At 41.8% G+C, this 24,299-nt stretch overlaps 1 protein-coding gene across 5 annotated transcripts in view; it reads right to left on the reverse strand.

Annotated features, from left to right (window-relative positions):
• RASGRP3 (RAS guanyl releasing protein 3) overlaps nucleotides 1-24,299 on the reverse strand; it is a 106,478-nt gene that overhangs the window by 42,624 nt on the left and 39,555 nt on the right. The window contains exon 1 of one of the 5 annotated variants that reach the window (XM_059660153.1): nucleotides 23,574-23,669. The exons of the other annotated variants lie outside the window; for them this stretch is intronic. The gene's annotated coding sequence lies outside the window, so the exon portion shown is untranslated. Of the gene's footprint in view, nucleotides 1-23,573; nucleotides 23,670-24,299 lie in introns of those variants that run through there. 5 annotated transcript variants of the gene reach the window in all.

Raw genomic sequence — 24,299 nt, forward strand, 5'->3', positions numbered from 1 at the left:
TGCTCAGCCAGAAGCCAGGCTCATGGCTGTCGAGTGCAGCTGCGGCGGCTGGAGCTTCTCCCACCTCCACGGCAGCACTACTGAGTGGCAGTGGTGGCAGCGGTGGTGGTGGTGGTGGCAGCGGCATCAGTGGCAGGTGCAGCAGGGCCGGGATGAGTGGCAGCAGAGCTGCACTTGGCCTGGCTGAGGGTCCCCTTGGCCGCCTGCCGCTTCAGCACTGCTACATCCCTGAGGGGTCCTGGATTGCGAGAAGGCGCGCAGGCCAGGCTGAGGGACCCCACCCATGCACATATCTGTGCACCAGGCCTCTAGTTTCTAATAAAGAAGTTCTCACTTCAAAAGGGCAACAGAGCTCTGTTGGGTGTGATTTCCAAAAGCCATGATGTGTTTGTGCAGTAAAAAGACTTTCATTAACATGACTGGTGAAGACACTTTCTTCAAAAAATCCCTTGTGATGTTGCCTAGGACAACAAGGCGTGTGCTCCCGATTTTAGAATAGTGAAGAGGAGCCCATTCCCTGCAGCTATCTATTAACAGATATAAATTAGCACCCAGGTTCCTTTTAAATTTATTTTTTGTTAACCCTCACCCGAAGATATTTTCCCATTGATTTTTTAGAGAGCATGGCGGGGATTAGGTAGGGAGAGGATAGAGAGAGAAACATGGATGTGAGAGAGATGCATTGATTGGTTGCCTCCTGCATGTGCCCCATCTGGGGCTGGTGAAGGAACTTGCAACAGAGGTACATGCCTTTGACGGGAAATCGAACCCGAGACCATTTTGTGTGTGGGCCAACTGAGCACGCTGGCCAGGGTGAATTAGCACCTCCGGCTCTTTACTCAGAATGTTTAGAGGTCTAAAAAACTGGATTTCGACATAAAGTTAACTAAATAGTGAAAGTTTTAATTACCTCTGAGTATAATGCTATTAACGCTGCTCAGTGTATTAGATTGCTTAGGGAGTTAGTGGGGTAGCATAAAATGTGCCTGCCATGTGGCCTGCAAAACACTGTGTGCTCATCTGCACTACCTCTTCCTTTCTAGTATTTGGAGGCTTTTAAGTTGAGGATTTAGTTACAGTAGAGGATTTATGTGTCAAAGTGACAGGAAGAGAGATGGTAGGTTAGAGAAGGGAAAGGGAAATAGAATAAATATCGTGACACTAGAGCATCCAGTAGTGGGGCAGGTGGGCTCATCAGCAATGGAATTCCATTCCTGAAAGTTCTCCTGCCAAAGTAAGGTAATGATTGTCAGAGATGCTGTAGACTAAATTCCCAGACAGCGTCTAGGAAGCATGCCAAAATGACAGCAAAGGTTCCTCCTGGCTCTGTGCTTGCAGAATTTATCAGGTGACATATTATATCTAATAAGCATTCAACAAATGGTTTTGAAGTGATGTTGGCCGTATTAGAACTTCCAAAGATTATCTTGTCTAAAGCATTATTTCTATTCCAAGAAAACAAACAACTCCCCCAAACCCCTGAAAACTCTTTTCCTCCCAATGGCAGATATACATAAATATTTTTATACATAAATGGCCATATATATATATATGTTAACATTCCTATAACCTTCATATGGAGACAAGGTGTTTCTCTAAATGCCTAAATCCTTTGTGAAAGTGGGTAGTAAATATTACAAACCTTTAAGCCTTAAGGATTAATGACTAAGGTGTCATAGCATTTGTTATTCTGGCAACATTCAAGCTTAATCTCCCTTTCTAACCACAGACATGAGATTTAAAAAGTTTTGTGATTATATTTTCTGAGACTCCATAGGAGAATCAAGATTATTGAGTTCAGTAAGAGAAATAACAAAACTCTGAAAGATAAATCATTTGACAAATACTTACTGTGAATCTATTAGACACCAATTACTAAGTAAGGCACTATAGTGGCTGGCAGAAGAAGTTGGGGGTGAACAGGGAGAAAGCTAAATTGGTGAGCAAGACAGACACAATGCATGCCTTTATACTTTAGCAAAGAATTAAACAAGTAATTATAATAACGTATCTTATGAAGGGTTGGGCCACTAATTTAGTCTAGGAATCATAGTTCCCGCAAGGCAAGAATGGGTGGGGAGATGCCAATTAAGAAAAGTTGAAAGACATTTTGATTGGCTGAAGTATTGGCTGAAGTGGTGAGATATGAGACTAAATAGTCAATACAAGTAGCTCATGAACAGAATTGTAAGCTATATTAAGGAGTCTGGACTTTATCATTGTTTTAAAGGTGAGGAGAGTGCATGATCATATTCGGATTTTTTAAAGATTCCCTCTAGCTGCAGTATAAAGAAGAGATTAGTAAAGACCTACACTAATGATGGGAAACCAACTAGTAGTCAATTATAGCCTTTCAGGCAAGAGATGATGGTTATCTAAACCAGACTATGACAATGGAGACAGAGATGCATGGCTGGTTATTGAATATATTTTGAAGATAGACCCAACAAGATTTGTTGATTTGTTTGCTATGGTGGAATGATCAGAAAGGAGGAAATCAAGGATGCTTTCCAGATTTCTAGCTAGACATTTGGTTGGGTTATGAAGTCATTTCATAACCCAACCAAAATTGCTAAATTGAGGGAAGGGAGAAGGAGTGGGAAGTTCATGGGAGGCGAATGATGAGTTCACTCTTGAACACATTGAATTAGAGATGTCTAAGACATACAAGGGGAAATGTTGAGTTAGCATCTGCATACCTGTTACAGACTTTTGAGTTGGCACACCTGCGTATGTATAAGTGCAAAGAATCAGTGGAAAGGGAAATTTAAGGGACAGAAGAAAGATAATTTAATCTTTTAACAAGGCCCCTGACAGGACAAGGGTGATGAACCCATGCACAGGTGGTGGGATTTATCTGAGATAAAGCAGAGGGTCACCTCTTTTAATGTAACAACCAACAGGAAAGAGAAAAATGGGTAAAGATATAAGATTTGTCCTCCTGACAGCAGGAAGTCAAGGAAGTTTCCGCCTAAGCGGAAACTTTTTAAATTTACTCTAAAAAGGAGGAGATAAGGTCATGTGGTAGAAGGTCTGATGGAGACAGGTCTGAAGTTTACCAAGAGGAGAAAAAATACAAAAGATATTATGAAGAGCGGGAAAAAGAAGCCAGAAGTACTGGGATTATTCCCATCCAGAGTAGAAGGCTAATGACTCTTCCTCTGGAGTCTGTTTGAAGGGAAGTTTAGTGTTCCTTGTTCGTTGGGTGTCATCTTTTACGTGTGTCAAGTTTCTGAAATTATTTAAGGTAACTTTTCTTGGATAATTAATTCTTCTGTATGGGGCAGGCAATCCAGAGTTTTTGCTGTTGTAGTCTAGTTTCCATAAGCATGAACACATGGCTTCCATAAGGAAGAAGCTCAGAGCTGAATCACGGCTGGCATTCGTTAGGTGGTTTCCTCAGAAGGCCTGGGTCCCTGCTCCCACTTCACCTAGCTTTGCTTGGAATGGTGAAGAGAAAGACAGACACTACTGGAAGTGAAAAAATAAAGAAATCATTTACCTCCCACCCGTTGACTTGATCCAGAGCATTTCATTCTGGCAACTACAACCTCAGCCACCATTCCTTGATCTCCACCTTCCCAGCCAGGTTTTGTGTCTCTGCCCTACAACTCACCCTCTCTAAAGTCCTCATCTGTTGTCTTGAAAAAGGTCATAAATCACAAAATACATACTGTTTTTTCTTCTATGTACTCTCCACGTTTGGTATTCTTTGCTTGTTTCTGCATGGATCTTGTTTCAATTTTAATTTCCCCTCTCATTTCTTTCAATGTCATCTCTAGTCCTCTCGAGTTCTCTATTTTATGTCCTTTTTTAAAAATTTCTTCAAACTCACCCAAATATATTTTTCCATTGATTTTTAAAGAGAGTGGAAGAGAGAGGGAAAGACAGAGAAAAACATCAATGTGAGAGAAACCCATCAATTCGTTGCCTCCTGTATGCCCGACCAGGGCCCAGGCCGGGGTGGAGCCTGCAACCAAGGTACGTGCCCTTGGCTGAAATTGAACCCGGGACGCTTTGATCTGTAGGGTGATGCTCTATCCACTGAGCAAAACCGGCTAGGGCTATCTTATGTTCTTTAATAAGTTACTTTTCTCAGCATGTTCTGTCACAGTCTCATTATCATCACTGTCAAAATTGTTTCTATCACAAACCAAATGGAATAGTATGAACTTGGGAAGTGAGCCAATGGTTACAGTAAAATTAAAATGCTGTAAACAGCTTGAAATGATGACTCAGAGAATAAGCTATTATTCCTGGATAGTGGAGCAATAGCCCCCAAATTTAGTTAACAATTACAATATGTGGTAGCCCTGGATAATACTGTATTTCTTAACTCTAAAAGTAATTTTTTTTTCATTTTTGTCTTGGAAAGGTTTGCGAAATGAGGTTTTCCTGGGTTTTTAAATTTGTTTTCCCCCTGCAAAGAGCTTTTACTAAATCAATGAAGCATTAATAATCTATGTTATTCTAGATTTTAGAAAATGAAGAAATAATAGTCTCTACAAATACTACTTGCTGGTGGCATGTAATATGATAGACAGCATGTTAGAAAAATTACCTTTATTATGTTTAAATCTTATAACACCCAGAAAACTAGGTATTATTCTGTTCATTTCAGGGATGAGCAAATTGAGGCCTACAGAAGTTAAATTACTTGTTCATATCGTGTTACTCATTTGCAAAGTCAGGTCCACCTGATTTTAAAATTTAAGCTTTTTCCACCATCCACACACATTTTATCATTAGTAAGGCTTGCTTATTAGATCAATTTCTAGGCATCATCCAGAAGAAATTTTTACTAATGCCTGTGCTTGGCTTTTAAGCATTCAATCACAGGCCCTATTGTCCGCAAATGAATAACCAGCATTATTACAGCAATCTTGGCAATTCAGGGATTCACTGGTACCAAATACTGAACAGAAAATAACCAGCTCACAAGACCTCCTTGCATTTTTTTGTTAACAATTAAGTATCAAAGTTAGGCTTCATTTTCTTTATTTTTTCTTGGTTACTGGGATTTAACATTGGCAACCAAACTAACACATTTACAGCGATTCTGACAGTCTTGAAGAGCTCTAGTAATAACTACCATGGAATTCCAAAGTCCTACCAAGGAAGTATTTTCCTAGCATCTGGCTGGAGCTCAACAGGGAAGAGAACCGAAGTATACACATATTAGACATTTGCAATCAGGTGGTTTCCAGATGGACAAATTCAACCCCATGAAAGAGTATGACAGACTATGGCAACGTCAGTGTTCAAACTGTAAATAACACCCCAAAATAAAGCCCCACACTACTTCAGCTCAGAAGCAGATGATGATGATGATGATGATGATGATGATGATGATGATGATGATGATGGAGGAGGAGATCTTTATGAGTGCTCCTGTGCCAGTCACTGTGCTGAGCACTTTACCCAAAGAACCCTGGGAGTCCAGGCTCTGCCCCAGAAATCCAGCAATAAATAAAATGCAGTTAAACCATGGTACTTTAACTGTTACCAAAAAAATGCAAGGAGGCCTTATGAGGTGAATTCGGAATTGGTTATTGACATCCGTTCAGTACTTGGTACCAGCACAAACATGCTCATGCTTTATGTGCCCACCATGAACAAGAGATCATTTTCAGCAACTGTCATAAGTAAATAAAACTCTTAGGCATCCTCCCACTGGGGCCAGATGACAATCTCAGAGGATAGAATCTACACAAAGAGGCTCCAAGGGAATGAGGACTATACAGCGAAAGCCTCTAAGAAGCAAGAGAATGTCAACAGAAGGCACAGCCTGGAGTACAAAATCTCTTTCTAATCTACCATTGCTGCATGCTGGGGGTGGAAGCTGCCTATCTCCAAAAATACCAGGAAAGGATTTAAAATCCTGAGTTCTAAGTAGCTATGTAGGAATGCTGCAAGAAGCACTGAAAATGAAAGATCGCTTTCAAAAGTATCTCCAAGCTCTCAGAGAAAAGTAGTATTTGGTGAAAGGCCAGCAATTACTGAATATCAGTTAAATGTTAAGCACCGTGTATGGGCTGAGATGTAAAGGGCCCACATCGCCATACGGGCGACAGATTTCAACTGGTTATTAAAAAACAGCGAGTCTGTTAAGTCCAGTGTCAGAGGCACATGCCCGGGTGTCATGAGAGCACAGAAATGGGACAGAATTCAACCAAAGAGATTTAGGGAGGCTTCCGGAAAGAGAAGACACCTGGGAGTATTAAGTTTTATGGATCACAAACAAACGGAAATGCCAGCTAAACTCAGTGCTGTTAGCCAGAGCAGTGGCCGGAATTATTAGAGCATGACTCCAGAATTGAGCATGAAATAGATATCACCAAACTGCTACCAAAAAACTTATTCTCACAAGAAGAAAAGAATAAGAACACACAGAAGGTAATATTTAGAAGAAGTGCTGATGAAATGAGCACTTCACTATTGATAGTGATAAGCTTTAAAAGCTGAATTTCTTTCTTTTAAAAAAAATATATTTTTACTGATTTCAGAGAGGAAGGGAAAGGGAGAGAGAGAAAGAAACATCAATGAGACAGAATCATCAATTGGCGGCCTCCTGCATGCCCCCTTCTGGGGATCAAGTCCACAACCCAGGCATGTGCCCTAACCCGGGAATTGAACCGTGATCTCCTGAGTTAATAGTTCGACACTCAACCACTGAGCAATACTGACCGGGCAAAAGCTAAATATCTTAAAGTATTTTAAGCTAATTTTTGTACACAAAGCTACTTGAACATATAATATTAATTTCCCTTTTATGGCACCATCTAAGTGAAAACATTTTAAATGTCTTCAGGGCTCTTACGATGTGGTACAGTTTCAGTTATAAATTACTTCTGAAGCGGGAATTTGAAGTTAGACTTTTTATTGGAACCTATCAAAAGTAAAGTACAGGGCCCAGGCAGGTTTGGCTCAGTGGATAGAGTGTGGGCCTGCGGACTGAAGGGTCCCGGGTTCTATTCCAGTCAAGGGCAAGTACCTCGGTTGCAGGTTGTAGGCTCTTCACTGCCGGGCCAGGCCCAGGTCAGGTCACGTGCAGGAGGCATCCAATCGATGTGTTCCTCTCACATAGATATTTCTCTCTGTCTTTCCCTCTCTCTCCCACTCTCTAAAAAATCAGTGGAAAAATATCCTCCGGTGAGGATTTAAAAAAGTAAAGTATAGGAACAAAAAAAAATGTTTTAAAGATTATTTCTGTACTCTCCCGTATATTTACACAACTTCAAGCCCATGATTAGAAGGCTCCACTTAGTGACTTGGTTATTCTCTTTTATTTCAGATGTTTCCCCTACAGCAAATGCTTCTTTCTTTCTCAAAAAGGAAAAAAAATCTCAAAAGGTGGTGTCATTTCTCTTCCTTCCATCTAAGACATTAATTTCACCTTAATTCTAAACAGAATACATCGTACTTACCAACAAAAGAGAAAACATAAGGGAGTAGAAAATCTAGTAGTATCTTAGGTCCCATTTAACTTCTCTAGGGTTCACTTTCATCATTTCTAACATGAGAGAAATAATGTTACTCTGCCTTCCTCATTAGAACAAAAGAAAATCATTTGTAAAAGGATTTATGAGCATAAAGCACAAGGGATAAAAGGAAGTCCTTCAGTTATGAAATGTTGCAAACTATATTTGTAGAGTGGTTATTCAGAATTTAGAATACAGGGCGGGGCAAACGTAGGTCTACAGTTGTTTGTATGGAAAATAACACAATAATTAATAAATAATAATACAAGAACAAACTGTGTTTCACGTACTCGCAACTGCAAGCCAACTTTTGCCACCCCTGATTATATTTCCCAATTAGAACAACATAAATGGATTGACAGCAGATTTGCATAGAGAGGGCAAGGAGCACTGTGGGGCTCTCAGAAATGCTGAAAAGAACTTTGGGAATCCTCAGGAAGTTTAGATGTTGACAGTACTTATTCCCTCTATGACAAATTAGCCTTCAGAAATCCTGAAACTCCTAGAAACACGAATCCAATGGGCATTTTTTACTCATTAGTGGATCGAGAGAGACAACGGAGAAGAAAGGAAGATGGAGAAGAAGGTAGCTTTTCCTAAAGAGTGGAGGAGGAAAAGGACTGAGAATATGGCTTGTGTTGGTAGTTATAAAAGAAGGGAGGAATTCACTAATTGGAACTAGATTGTTAGCAATTTAAGTGAACATGAGGTGTCTTTTCTGGCCAAACCCAAAAACACCAGCTCTCTGCTGGCCATCTCTCCTATCTCCCCATCCTTCACAGCCAATGAAGTTTGCTGGCTCATTCCATTCCTCTTCAGATCACTAGAATCAAGGTCTGTCCAATTCTTCCTTCACTCCCCACCCCACCGCACCCCGCACTTCACCAAAACCACTCTGGCGGAAGTCACGCCAACGCTCAGCAGCCATGTGTCGCTCTTGACCACACTCTTGCTAAAATGTTATCCTTGGATGGTTTTCCTGGCAACATCTCTTTCCTGGCTTTCCTCCAATGCCCCTGGTTGCAGTTTCTTGGTCTCATGTTGCAGACTGTTTGCTGGGGGTTTGCAGGTTCCCGTGCCTGGCTTTTCCCTCTCACCTCAAACTCTCTACAGTACTCTCATCCACAACCACCAACCACTTCAACTACCACCTCTATGTGGGGGACTCCAAACCAAACTGAGGCCCGCCGCAGGGGGTACTGTTGAGGACAGAGTGGGGTCTGGAGATAGGCAGACTTGGGATTACGTCCTGGCTCTGCTACTACTAGTGTGTGACTTTGGGCAACTTTTGCTTAACTTCTGGGTAAGTTTTCATATCGCACCATCATGATGCTAATGGCAATGCAAAATGATACAACCACTTTGAAAAATGGCTTGGCAGTTCCTCAAAAACTTAAATGCAGTGTTACCATATGATCCTGCAAATTCACTCCTAGGTAGGTATCCAAGAAAACTGAAAACTTATGTTCACACAAAAGCACGTACACAAATGTTCACAGCAGAATTATTCACAATAGCCCCAAAGCGGAGACAACCCAAATGTCCATGAAGTGATGAATGCATAAACAAGATAAGGTATCTCTACATATAAAAGCCTAAGTGACCAGCTGACTGGCCGACTGACCAACCGGCCGACTGTCCAGTAGCTATGACGCACACTGACCACCAGGGGGCAGACACTCAATGCAGGAGCGGAAACCACAGGCATGGACACATGGAACAGACTGATGAATCTCAGAGGGAAGTGGGAAGAGGCCGAGAAGAGATTAACCAAAGATCTTATATGCATACCAGAAGCATGGCCTGCGGGGATCAGGCCAAAACCTGGCTCTCCAACATCCCCGAGGAGTCCCAGATTGTGAGAGGGCAAATCCGTGCACCGGGCGGAAACTATATAATGAAATATTGTTCAACCATAAAAAAGAATCAAATATTGACACAGACTACAACATGGATAAACTTTGAAGCCATTATGCTCAGTGAAAGAAGCCAGACACAAAAGGCTATCCTATATAATAAAGAGCTAATATGCTAATTAGACTGAACAGCAGAACGATAGTCCAGACAACCTTCTGGATGAAGCCAGGGCTGTGAAGGCCGAGGCAGCTGGGGCTGCGAGGGCCAAGCTCCTTGCACGAATTTCGTGCATTCGGCCTCTAGTATCATATATTGCATGATTCCATTTATATAAAATGTTCACAATAAAATCTATAGATACAGAAAGTAAATTAGTGGTTTCCAGGGGCTGAGAGAATTAGGGTATAGGAGTGGCTGCAGAGTTCAGGGTTTCTTTTGCGGGTGATAAAAATGTTCTGGAATTTGAAGGTGGTTGTATAACCTTGTGAATATACTAAAAATCCTGAACTGTACACTTTAAAAAGGTATGGTATATGAATTATATCTGCTTAAAACATGTTATCTGTTTAAAAATATGTCCATTTCACTTCTCTGAACTGCTATACTTCCTGTACTTGCTTGCTTGATTCCTCAACCTGCCCCCCCCCAATATTCTATGCCAGAAACTTGGGACTCACCCTAGATTTCCTAGCACCTTCTTTAACCATCTCTCCTTATACAAGTCTGATCATCTACCTCCCAAATGTTTCTCCTACGCCTCTACTCCACTTCCTCTCCACTGCCACTCCTGGGTTCAGAACAGCTGTCATTACCTTTCCCCGGGTCCTCTGCAATGCTTACGTATAAGGCTTCAGGTTAACGCTCCCCTCCTGTTAATCTCTACTGTCTATCAGTGCCAAACCAATCTTTCCAAATTATCAGATCGATCACATGATTCCCATTTTCAACTCTATTGTCTCTTATCTAACTCTAAGGTCCTCAGATGGCAAAGTCTTTCAGGAATGGCCTTCACTGTCTGTGCCATTCATACCCTAACGCTTCTTTATTCACCTTCGCTTCACTCCACCACATGTTACTGTTGTAAAATGAACTTTCTCACAGTGCCCATGTGATACAGAGTGAATGTTTGTGTCCCCCCAAAACTCCTATATTAAAATCCTAATCCCTACTGCTATGGTATTTGAAGAAGGAGCCTTTGGGAGATAATTAAGCAATGAAGATGGTTTGTGGTTGAAGACTCCCAGTCTATGGTATTTTTGATAGCAGCCTGAACCAAGGCATCATGCTTTGCACATACTGCTTCTTTGCAAAGTTTACCCCCTCCCCCAATATGTCTGCTTGGCAATCCCATACTTATATCCTCAGATACCCATTTGAATTCTCCTCCTCCCTCCCACCTCATCCAGGAAGGACATACTGACACTGGACATACTGACCCCCTTTAGTAATTGTATGGTTTGTATTACAAAGTGGTTCTGCCTCCCCAGTGGTTTCTTGAGAACCAGACCATGTCTTTTGTCTTTCTAGCCCCAAATATAGAAGTGTGTCTGATACCTTTATATGGGTACCTTTCCCTGCCACCTCATTCTTCCAACATGGCCTTCAAACTTCAAATTTGTTCCTTCTCCAATTTTCTTCTCTGATCTTATTCTTGAATTTTTTCATTTGATTAGTGAATAAATTTTTCTCTGTTTATATGACCATGCCCATAATGGAATTTCAAGACACGCTCCAAAATTTTTAGTATTACAGATTTATGGTAAAGAAAATAAAAATACAGTGAATACTTTCCCCAGTCATTTTATCTTCTATTGCAGCAGGTTCTCAACCTGTGGGACATGACCCCTTTGGCGGTCGAATGACCCTTTCACAGGGGTCGCCTAAGACCATCCTGCATATCAGATATTTACATTATGATTCATAACAGTAGCAACATTACAGTTAAGAAGTAGCAACGAAAATAATTTCATGGTTGGGTCACAACATGAGGAACTGTATTTAAAGGGCCAGGAGGTTGAGAACCACTGTGACTATTGAGTAAACACTTTTTTTCTTCTGTGCCAGACACTGCTTACAACCATGGCAGACACAGATTATGATCTCGGAAGCCGTAGGATCGACAGAGGGGACACGCATGAGCAGAATTAGGGTAAAGGGCATTATGAAAGAGTCATGAGAGAAGTAAAATCGACTTCTGGACCCAGCAGGTCCAGGGGTCCCCAAAGGTGTGGACGGAGTCGGCGAAGACTAAATGACACGGATGCTGAGTTCAGTTGATCATCATAGCCGGGTTCTCTTGTCAGGGTCTGGTCAGGATCTCTAGAGAGGTTCTGCTCTGGATCTCCAGCCAGGTTCAGTCTAGGCTCTCCAGTCAGGTTCAGTGTCCAGGTTCCAGTCAGGTTCTCCTGCCAATCTCTGTAGTCAGGTTCAGTCCAGGATCCCTTGCCATGTTCTCTCGCTAGGTTCTGTCTCTAGGTTCTGAGGCCAGTTTCTGTCCAGGATCTTTTGCCATGCTCTCTCCAGCGAAGCTCCCCCGTCTCTAGGCGCTGTCTTCTGAATTCTGTCTCATGAGTTCTGTGTTCTAAGTTCTGGGTGTTTCTGTCTTGCTACAACTGTATTTATACCAGTTGATTCAATCCTATCAATCTCTATTACAAAGGTTAGGGCGTTTCTTATCTCCATTCCAGGGAGAAAAGATTATGTAGTTTAAGCATGATTGTTCGTAGTTAAAGGGATTAATTACCCGCCTGGCACTTAGTTGAGGGGTTTTATTCCCTCCCTAACTTCAGGGGAAAATCCCTACCTGGGGATTCAACCTTTCTCGGAGAGGTGACTTTGGTTAAAACACAGCGCCAAGAAGGTGAGCAAACATATTAAGAACCGTATGCCATATATGCCAGGTCCCTTGAAACAGCAAGGATGGACCGGCTCCCGGCAGGGGGAGGGAGAGAGAGAAAGGAAAAAGAGGGGGAAGGCAGCACAGACTGAAAATTTGAGCTAGAAAATGAGAACTAGCTTAAATCCCATTTCTACTAACTATGTGTTAGTTCTATGATTTCTTAAATAAAAATTCTGTACTCAGCTTCATACTCTGTAGTATTTATTATTTTAGGAGGATAAAACGAGAGTTCTCTACACATACAACTCAATCTATTCAATTATATTTTTATTGATCAGTGTCCATCTATTTTTTTTTATCACAAGTACTTAAGGGGATACAAAGACACATACTAGTACATGCCCCCAAAGAGGAGGCAGGAGATTCCAGTAGATACATATAGAAATGTAAGTGGTATCTCATGTGTACCAATGAGTCATGAGTGGTATCTAAGTCTTGACAATGGCATGCATTCTTCTGCAGAATGGAAATAAATGCATGTCAGGTGACTAATATCCCTGAAAACAATTCTTGACAGTGGCTAGTACAGAAAAACATTTCCAAGAAAAGTTTTGCTGCTGGATCTACCAGTCACAATAAGGATGTTGAAAGGTTGACATAGTAAGTGAAACCAAGCTGGGCACTAAAATTAGAACAAGAGCCTCCTCGGCTGCTGTGGTAATTTGTGGGGATTTCACAAATCTGCATGCTCACACAGTTTTAAGCCCTTGCCAATCTTCCTCTCACCACGATAGCTCATCTTCAGTGACTCCTTTCCAACATACTTCTAATTTCTGGTCCAGGAAACAGAGCATGCATGTGTTTACTTAATTACCTTAGCACTCTTGGACTATGATTCACACAAAGACTGAATGTATTCGCCACACATTTAGGTAAAAAGATACTTCCTTCACTGCTAAATGCAACACTAATTATTTATTGTATTTTTAAAACAAAAATACAAATGGAAATGTTTAAACCTCTCACTAAGTGCTGCAAAGTAAAATAGTAGTCATTAGTACTTGGTTTGAGAGAGAAAGACAAAAAGACACCATAAAAACAGCAGTGACTGGGAAAAAGTACTGACCTATCTGAAGCAGTGTCTAGATTCTAGACTAAAAATCAAGGAATGCTCAAGACCCAAAATGGGTTGCTTTCATGCATCTAAAACAATGTGAAGGGATTCCAGGTTTTGTCGGAGTGTTTTTGTTTTCCAGGTATTATAGTTTATTTTCCAAAATTTAATTTTGCTTTTATTTTTAGAGAGGGAGAAGAAGGGAGAGGGAGAGAGAGAGAGAGGAAGACAAACATCCATCGGTTGTTCCACTTATCTATGCATTCATTGGTTGACACTTGTACATGCCCTGACCTGGGGATCGAACCCGCGATCTTGACGTATGGGGACGATGCTCTAACTGAGCTACCTGGTCAGGCCTCTAATTTTGCTGTTAAATATGGGAGTTTTTACTTTGATAATGTGTTGTTTACAAAGTGCCAAACATCTATTTTATAAAAACTAGAGAACCTTATGTCATCTAGATGTATCTAAAGCTCCTTCTTTGCTATAATATGGAGCAATCTGAATCATTCCAGTGAGTTTTTTTTTACATTTTAAATTCTTTGTAGTTTAAAGTATTACATGAATCTCCTTTTCCCCTCCACTAACCTCTCCCCCATCACCCCCACCCCCAAGCACAAGCCCTCACCCTCCTATTGTCTGTGTCCATTGAATTTGCTCATATACATGCATACAAGTCCTTTGGTTGATCTCTTACCCCCTCACCCCCAACTTCCCTCATAGGTTTCACAGTCTGTTCAATGCTTCTATGTCTCTGGTTCTATTATTGTTCAATTAGGCGATATTGTTCATTATATTCCACAAATGAGTGAGATCATGTGATATTTATCTTTCTCTAACTGGCTTATTTTGCTTAGCATAATGCTCTCCAGTTCCATCCATGACGTTGCAAATGGTAAGAGTTCCTTCCTTTTTAGAGCAGCATAGTATTCCATCGTGTAGATGTACCACCGTTTTCTAATCCACTCATCTGCTGATGGGCACTTAGGCTGTTTCCAGATCTTAGCTATGGTAAATTGTGCTGCTATGAACATAGGGATGCATATATCCTTTCTGATTGGTGTTTTTGATTTCTTGGGATACATTCCTAGAAGTGGGATTACTGGGTCAAATGGGAGTTCCATTTTTAATTTTTTGAGGAAGTGTCATACTGTTTTCCATAGTGGCTGCACCAGTCTGCATTCCCACCAGCAATGCACGGGTGTTCCTTTTTCTCCACATCCTCTCCAGCACTTGTCATTTGTGGATTTGTTGATGATAGCCAGTCTGACAGGTGTGAGATGGTACCTCATTATTGTTTTGATTTGCATCTCTCTGATGATTAGCAACTTTGCACATGTTTTCAAGGTCTCTTGGCCTTTTGTATGTCCTCTTTCGAAAAGTGTCTATTTAGGTCCTTTGCCCATTTTTTGATGGGATTGTTTATCTTCCTTTTGTTAAGTTGTATGAGTTCCCTGTAAATTTTGGAGATTAAACCCTTATCAGAGATAACATTGGCAAGTATGTTCTCCCATGTAGTGGGCTTTCTTGTTGTTTTGTTGATTGTTTCGTTTGCTGTGCAGAAGCTTTTTATTTTGATGTAGTCCCATTTGTTTATTTTCTCCTTAGTCTCTATTGCCCTAGGAGCTCTATTGGAAAAGATATTGCTATGACATATGTCTGCTATTTTGCTGCCTATGGAGTCTTCTAAGATTTTTATGGTTTCTTGTCTTACGTTTAAGTCCTATCTACCTTGAATTTATTTTTGTGTATGGTGTAATTTGGTGGTCTAATTTCTTTTTTTTTTTGCAAGTATCCATCCAATTTTCCCAACACCCTTTATTGAAGAGGTTGTCTTGACTACATTGTATGCTCTTGCCTCCTTTGTCAAATATTAATTGAGCATAATGGGTTGGGTCGATCTCTGGGTTCTCTGTTCTGTTCCATTGGTCTGTATGTCTGTTCTTGTTCCAGTGAGTTTTTTATTGAGGTTCATGTTCACAGCAGGATGACTGTACAGACAGCATATGCCTGACATCGGCAATAGCTTACATAGATATGGATGTGTGTCCTAATACAAAATCATGCTTTTCACAATAACCCAAGAACTCTGGCTCTGATGCTACAGCAATTAAGTATAAAAGGACAGTCAGTGTTGATTTAATCATTATAAGTATTGTTCTCAAGTGCCCTTTGCTTTTTACATTTTTCTCTCTATCTGAGAAAGCCTATTTAAAGACATACAAATAATAAACCACAAGTCTTCGTTTTTTTTCTCCAAACTGAAGATGGAGCAAGTTGACAAGTTCTTTCTTACTCAACATCCACAGGTTATAAAATGGTGACCTTTTGGACAAGGAACAAGCCTATGGGTGTAATTTTTGTTAGGCTTACACAGGAATGGCTCTCACAGATTTTCAAAAATTTTAAAGTAGTTGCAAAAACACTTTGAATAAAGTATTAAACCTAGTCTTTCACATTAAAAATTCAGTTTTCTAGATTCTTGCAGGAAAATCAGATCTGCTTGTTCTACGGCTGCATCCCAGTGAGGCAGCTGAAGCGTAGGAGCAACTACTTCCCTGTTCCCCAAAGTCCCCACTACCCGCTACTGTCCCCCAAACTGAGACCAAGTGTCATTGCCATTTATCATCCCACTATGTGCCTTTTCTTTTTTAGTAGATTTAAGAGGAAAGTGAAATATTACTTGTCCCAGATAGAGAACTCTTTTTGTCCCTAATCCACTTCACTCGTTATGGTGTCTTGTTGGCCCTGCAGACATCTGAGCCTGTAAGCCCTGACCTCAGACTTATCAGGCTGCTTGCTGACATCACAGATGCTAAGCAAAAGCTAAGGAGGACTCTTCAATGTGCCAATCTTCAGAATGTTACTGTTGGCGGACTGGATAAGGCAGAATCCCAAGACAGCTACTATGCCTTCTGGCATATATTCATTGAAACAGTAGGCTCGAATTGCAACACAAACTTCAACTCTTGCCCAAACAAGAAAGTAAGTTTGGGGATTTCTGTAGCATTTGTCAATCATTGGTTAGGCTAACACATTACTACTTATTTCCATTTATAATATAATTCAAATGTCTAGGTTACCTCCAAGTTTTCCAATTTCCCCTGATTTTTGTGTGTGTGTTTTTCTTTTTCTTTGTTAATCCTCACCCGAGGATATTTTTCCATTGATTTTTAGGGAGAGTGGAAGAGGGAGGGAAAGACAGAGAAAAACATCGATGTGAGAGAAACACATCAATTGGTTGCCTCCTCTATGCGCCCTGACCGGGGCCCAGGCTGGGGAGGAACCTGCAATCAAGGTATATGCCCTTCACTGGAATTGAACCCAGGACTCTTTGGTCCACAGGCCAATGCTCTATCCACTGAGCCAAACCAGCTAGGGCTGTGTTTTTCTTTTTCTTTTTTTAAAATATATTTTATTGATTTTTTACAGAGAGGACGGGAGAGGGATAGAGACTTAGAAACATTGATGAGAGAGAAACATCCATCAGCTGCCTCCTGCACACTCCCCACTGGGGATGTGCCCTCAACCAAGGTACATGCCCTTGACCGGAATTGAACCTGGGACCCTTGAGTCCACAGACCGATGCTCTATCCACTGAGCCAAATTGGTTAGGGCTGTTGTTCTTTTACAGAAAAATTCTTGTAAAATAGGTGTTCACTAATGATTCCCAAAGAGCACAGGACATGGTGCCAATACCCTCACAAGACTTTAATTTGTACATTCTGGAAAGATTAAGACAGAGTGTACACTGGGCAATCTATTAAAAAAATATGTACCTACTCATGCTTGGAGGCAAATACATTTTCAGTTTCTACACTACCGTATCTAGTTTCACTCTCTCCCACTTCCTCTCTCTGCTGCTTTGGATTTGTTGACTACAATTTAGTAACAACTTACTCTTCCACGTCACACTCGAGTAAATCACAGGTAGTCATCACTGTGGACTTTCCAGGATAGTTTCCAGCTCTTAGATAATGGACCACTTGGATAACTAGTGACTCTACAAGTTGAGCTGGTATTCTTCCTTTGTTGTTGTTTATTATGCCAAAAGGAGAAACCAGAAACCAGGGGAGGGTTTCTTACTGGGCAGGACATTTGCAAGGATTGGTCTCTAAACACCTGGCTTCATCAGCTCACTCATTCAAGTCTTCTGATAGTGTATTGTTTTTTGTCTCTTCAGAGAAACTCTGTAGTTCTACCAGATAAAGAGATTGTGGTACAGGGGAGAAGCCCCCTTTCCAAGGGGACATTTCACTTACCAGCTTACCTCATTTTATAAAGAGCACCATGGCCAAAAACATAACATAATTTGCCCAAGTTTAAACAGTGAGCTAATGGAAGAAAGGGAAGTGTCCCATCACCGTGGGCTTCCAGACTCACACTGAGGTCCCCGGGCCATAAAGAGTCCGTGTGTCAGAAGGCTGGTTTCAAACTAATGCATCTGCTTTAAAAAGTGTGAGTTTTCGGGACGGAACCAAGATGGTGGCATAGGTAAAAGCCTGTACTTGCTGCCTCCCACAACCACATCAAAATTACAACTAAAATACAGAACTACTATCATCCAGAACCGCGGGAAAGCTGGCTGAGTGGAAGCACTACAACTAGAGAGGTAATGAAGAAAGCACACTGAGACTGGTAGGAGGTGCGGAGGTGCGGAGGCACAGAACGGGCTGGTCTGGCACCCACATGTACCACTTTTTTAATGGGGAGGGAGACTGCCTCTGCGGAGGCCTCCTGGAGGAGCGAGGGGTCCCAGCCCCTCACCAGACCCCCAGTCCAGGGTTCCAGAGCTGGGGAAAGAAGTCCTTATGGGCAGTAAGAACTACGGGCTGTGAAAACCAGTGCGGATTGGGGCTGACTGACACACAGGCTGCTGGAGACCCAGCTGCTCCTCTTAAAAGGCTGGCACCGCAGACTGAATTTACAAGCTCCCATTTGTTCTGAGCTCCAGTTCCAGGTGAGGCTCAGGGGGACCGAGACACGTACAGAAACTGGACTGTCTGGCATTGGGGCTGGAACTCGGGAGCAGCTTTCTCCGGATGAAGGTGCTGGCAGAGATCATTGTTCCTGTGCTGGGACCTCCCTGGTGCAGGGCTGACTGGCAGCCATTTCTGTTTGCTCTGCCCTGGTGAATCCCTAAGACCCTGCCTCATCCAATTTACAACCCCACCTAAGCTGTGTGCAGTGGCTTTTGCATATGAATGGGCTGTCCTTTCTCAGGCAAAAACTCTGTTAAACAAGCTGCAGCAGCGTCAGGGAGCTGCAAACCTAGCAATAAAAGGCCATAAAAGAAAAAAACCCGGTACCAGCACCAGCCTGCCTTGCTTCACAGTTGGGCCTTACATGGACACTTCCAAACCCCATACAAAGAGGAGGAATCTACAGATCTCTTTGTAGCTCCTGCTGGGTGGTCCCAGGCAGTGGCTGACTTTGCACCTCCCTGGAGACCTAAGAACCAGTGTACCCAGTGGTCAAGGTGAGACATATCAGATTACAACTCTTCACATCCATAAGTGACACACTCAAGGGGCAGACTCAGTGAGCACCAAAGCTCCATTGAAGTAAGTCCTGCTCCATAAGGGTGTCTCCTGCACAGCAGCTCTCCCATTGTAGTCGCAGCTGGTCCCTACAGCTAATTGGCCTGCAGGTCAATTCCACACAGTGTCACCAACAGCAATCAAGGCTCAACTACAACAAGACTGTGCACACATCCCACAAAAGGGTGTACCACAAGTGTCCACCTCAGGTGATTGGGGAGGCTGAGCCACTGTGTCCTATAGGATACCTATGACACAGGCCACTCTATCAACTCAGGGAGACTTAGCAGCTACCCAATACATAGAAATAAACACAGGGAAGCAGCCCAAATGTGGAAACAAAGAAACATGTCACAAATGAAAGAAATGGAAGAAAGCAAACTACTGGATATAGAGTTCAAAACCACAGTTATAAGGTTACTCATGAGTCTTCTAGAAACCTCCAAGGAACTTAATGAGACCTTCAAGGATCTTAGTGAGAATGCAAAAAAAAAAAAAAATGGAAAAGAACCAGTCAGAAATTAAGCATACACTGACTGAAATAAAGAATAATATACAGGGATTCAACAGTAGACTAGAAGATCCTAAGAATCAAGTCAATGATTGAAACATAGGAACCAAAAAACACCCAACCAGAAGAGCAAAAAGAAAAATGAATCCAAAAATATGAAGATAGTGTAAGGAGCCTCTGGGACAACTTCAAGCGTATCAAATCTGAATTATGGGGATGCCAGAAGAAGAGAGAGAGCAAGATATTAAAAACCTATTTGAAGAAATAATGACAGAAAACTTCCCCTGCCTGGTGAAAGAAATAGACTTACAAGTCCAGGAAGCACAGAGATCCCCAAACAAGAGGAATCCAAAGAGGACCACACCAAGACACACCATAATTAAAATGCCAAGGGCAAAAGACAAAGAGAGAATCTTAAAAGCAGCAAGAGGAAAACAGTTACTTACCTACAAGGGAGTGCCCTACGAGTGTCAGCTGATTTCTCAACAGAAAGTATGCAGGCCAGAAGGGAGTGGCAAGAAATATTCAAAGTGATGAATAGCAAGAACCTACAACCAAGATTACTCTACCCAGCAAAGCTATCATTTAAAATTGAAGGTCAGATAAAGAGCTTCACAGAAAAGAAAAAGCTAAAGGAGTTCATCACCACCAAACCAGTATTATATGAAATGCTGAAGGGTATTCTTTAAGAGGAAAAAGAAGAAAAAGGTAAAGATAAAAAATTATGAACAACAAAGTGACAACAAATACATATCTATCAACAAGTGAATCTAAAAATCAAATGAATAAAAAATCAGATGAACAGAATAAACTGGTGAATGGAATAGAATCAGGGGCATGGAAATGGAACAGACTGATGATTCTCAGAGGGAAGGGGTGTGGGGGTGTGCGGGAAGAGGTTAGACAAAGATCTTATATGCATGTATGCATTACCTATGGACACAGACAATAGGGTGGCAAGGGCCTGGGGTGGGGTGGGAACCGGGTGGAGGGGAGCTATGGGGGGAAAAAGAGGGACATCTACACTAATAAAAGAGAAAGATGCAAATTGACTGTACCTTCACAACACCCACCAACCAATCAGGAGTGAGTATACAAATTAACCCAACAAAGATGGTGGATTAATTTGCATACACAGGCACTGAGCGGCTTGGGGCAGAGCATTCTGCACTGCCCCAGCCGCTCCAGGCCTCTGAGCAGCGTGGGAAGGTAGAAAGGCGGCTCTGGGTAGGAGCGAAGGTGGTGCCAGCAGCCAGGGGAAGGAAGGCCCATTCTTGCAAGAATCTTCATGCCTCAGGCCTCTCGTCTGTAATAATCTCAACAATAAAGATTCTTTTTAAAAAGTGTGAGTTTTCGGACAGGAAGCGGCTCTTCTGCCATTTAGATCTCCTGCGAGATTGCTGTCAGTCGTGGAATTTCTGCTCTCCAGTCTGATTTCAAGAAAATTTGCCTCTTTGACTTTGCAAAAATGATTCCAACCTAATCATCTCCCTTTGTTAAAATAGCTTTTGTTTTCGACGGTCTAAAACAGGGGTCCTCAAACTACAGCCCACGGGCCACATGCGGCCTGCCGAAAACATTTATCCGGCCCGCCGGGTGTTTTTGCTGCCACTGTGTGCATAGGAATTTGTTCATAGTTTTTTTTTTTTTAAACTATAGTCTGACCCTCCAACGGTCTGAGGGACAGTGAACTGGCCCCCTGTTTAAAAAGTTTGAGGACCCCTGGTCTAAAATGACATTGGAGGTTTTAGTAAGCAGCTAAAATTCCTGCTTGCTGGGCATCGGAAGCAGTGCTGGGTACCTTGAGATGGGCAAAGACGTATTGGTGAAGGTGAACTCAAGCAGGTGGAGCCTTGGAACTCACAATGGCTCTGAGCCCAAACAGTGGGCTCTGTGCCTCTGACGATTGGGCCCTGAACCCTGTCTGTTCATCTTCTCCTGTCACATGGAACCTTACATATTTTGTTAGTTACCTCCGGTCACTCAAACTTTGGCTGTTCTTTTTAAGTCTTCCAGAAAAGACCTCACATGCTCCCTTTCCCCAATCTAAACCCACTCCTTCAGCACCAATGGGCTCTGAGCCTCTGCCCTGGTCTCCCAGGTTTGGGACTGAACAGGTTAGGAATTAGAGCTCCCATTGTCTTGGTCTTCAATTCTACCTACATCAGAGAGCAACAGCTTTTTAAAAGAGGGATAAGGAGCGGGTTAGTAGGATTTTAAAAAGCAAATACTTCCCACATTCCCAGTGGTTTGCTTAGGGCTTCAGCGCTCCAATCAGGGAGAGATTTCTCTACTTTACAAAATGGGATTATTATCTTCAGGAGGATACCTCTTATTGAACGTTTGAGAGAAACTCAAGGAGCCCCCTGAGTGCAGAAGGTCTGAAAAGCACTACTCAAGTGCATAAAGACTGGTTGCCCCAGAAAATTTCAAAAGAAGACAAAGGGAAATCAGTATTTCCTGAGATTCTACCATCATTTTTTATACCTTAAAAAATATGGACTTGCCCAATGCAAAAGGAGAGGAAAAAAACCCCACCATCCCCTATTTCCCACCGTCAGCTTTTCTGAGTCAAAATTTGAGATACTAAAAACTTTACCCCCTCCCAAGAGCCCATGAGCACCCCCAACCTGAACATTCAATTTAAAAACATGAGTTTTCCTTTTGAGAGGTAAATATGACCTTGTCAAGACCTAAAGGTGCTACCCTTTACTCCTCCCCTTGAAGTTGCTTCCTTTGCCATTTCGTTCACCTATCACCCTTCAGTACCTTGGCCAGACACTGTCAGCCGGGACCACTTTCCTGTGTGGTGCACCAGCTTCCTATGGCACTTCCCATGAGGCAGGGCAGCAGAGAGGTGGGCTCCGGGGCTGCATAAACAATTATATAATTCTATCCACTTCACAAAAACACTGTCATATGGTGTTCTTCAAATAGGGCTTATGACATTGAAGATGACTGACATTTTGCTGGCTCACAAACCACAAGAGTTCAGACACCGGTGCAGTGCACTCCCCAGACGAAGGAACTTGATTGTACATGTAAGCTCTGCACCATCTTGAATGGGGCTTTGTATGTCTTAAATGTTTTTCTTCAGAGAAGATTAGAGAGCAATTGTCTAACTTCATCCTATTAAATAATTCTATAAAAGACAGTTAATAGTATTATTTCTATGTTACCAATGAACAACTTGGAATACAAAGAAATTTAGTATATTTTTCAATTGGTTAATCAACCAATAAGCATATATTAAATATGATCTTTTTTTCTTTGTGTTTTTCCATGGGGTGTTTAAATGTTAACTTTTAATCTAATTAAAGTCACGATTCTAACAAAAGGACCCAATTCTGATCTTGGCTGGGGGGGAAAAGTGTCTTTTTTAGGCTCAGTATCAAAATAGTCCTTTATTGACTCAACAAATATTGACTGAGCACACACTTCTACTGTCCAAACATTATGCCAGGGCCCGGGTATCCAGTGGTGAATGAAACAGACCTGGTCCCTGTCCAGGGGAGTATCCAGCTTAGTGAAGAAAACCAGCATTAAATACGTAGACAGACAAATCAACGTATAATTACAAATTATTACAAGAGCTATGAATGAAAACCCACACAGGATTCTAGGACAGAGAATGACAAGAGAGATTATTTTAGGTTAGTGATAGGAAAGGTCTCTTTGAAGAGGTGATATTTAAGCCAAGAGTTGAAACTTGATTAGTGAAAGATATAAGGGAATTACAAGCTTGAAAACTGGCTGGATCATAATGCTATTTACTGAGTTAGAGAATATTGGCAGGATGGTGGGTTGGTTATACAAAAGAAATCTAGAATTGTGCTTAAGATGTGTGAAGGTTGAGATTCCTGTGAAACTCCTGTGTACAGGTCTCAAGATGTGGTTATTTATTCAAATAGGGAGCTCCAAGAAAAGATCTGAGATATAATTTAAAATCAGGAGTTATCTCCATGTGAATAGCATTGAAAGTCATAGGAATGGTTCAGATAGCTTTGGGGAAAAAAGTATAAAGATAAAGGAGAAGGGGACCCACCTTAAGCCTTGGAAACTCCAACATCTAGAGGTCAGAGAGAGATGAAGCAGCAAAGCATTTTGAGTAGTAGTCAGAGATGCAGAAGGAAAACTTAAGGCCAACAGCACATACTCATGGGAGATGAAACCATGAACTGCATTGAATGTTACAAAGAGGTCAAATAAGAGAAAGATGGAAAGCTACCTGCTTTTAAACTTTTTGCTGCAAGGAGATCACAGGTAATCTTGACAAGAGCAGTTCAATGGAACGGTGGGCAGAAGCCAGGCTGGGGTGAGTTGAAGAGTACATAGAACAAAATGGAGGCAAAGAAACAAAGACATCGTGAGTAGAATATAAGTTTAATGAGTTTGTGTGGGATTGAAGTAAAGAGCAGTTGGTAGAGGATGTGGGGATCAAGGGATACTTTTATAAGACAAGAGTTGCTGGAACATACCTGGACACTAATGGGGATTATCTCATAGAGAGGAAGAAGTTAAAGACTCAGGAGGAGGAGGACATAATAAAAATGAAAGGATGGTACCAGATGTAACAAAAATAAGGAAAGAAGATGAGAATGGTTGCAAAGGCAGAGAGAGTCTATGTAATTACAGTAGGGGGAGGGGGAAGATGAAAGAGAATAACATAAATAAGAGATACATAATCACCAGGTTGGCAGAGTTTATCTAATCCATCTGCTTCTGATGCCTGCAGTTCTCCTTCTTCAGTTTTTGAAGAGAGAAATGAGCTCTCCAAGTCCCAGAGGGAGACGTCCCAGGATGAACCATTCCCTGACTAAGGATCTAATGATCCTTTTCCCAGCTCAGATAAACAATGTCGCCCTAATTCCTTTGAGTACTTTTCTGCTGGTTAAATATCTTCCTTCCTGCCTGCCAACATTTGATGCTCTTGGGCACCCAAGAGTGCTGTCAA

This window comes from Myotis daubentonii, chromosome 12 (genome assembly GCF_963259705.1).
Source record: "Myotis daubentonii chromosome 12, mMyoDau2.1, whole genome shotgun sequence".
Lineage (NCBI taxonomy): Eukaryota > Metazoa > Chordata > Mammalia > Chiroptera > Vespertilionidae > Myotis > Myotis daubentonii.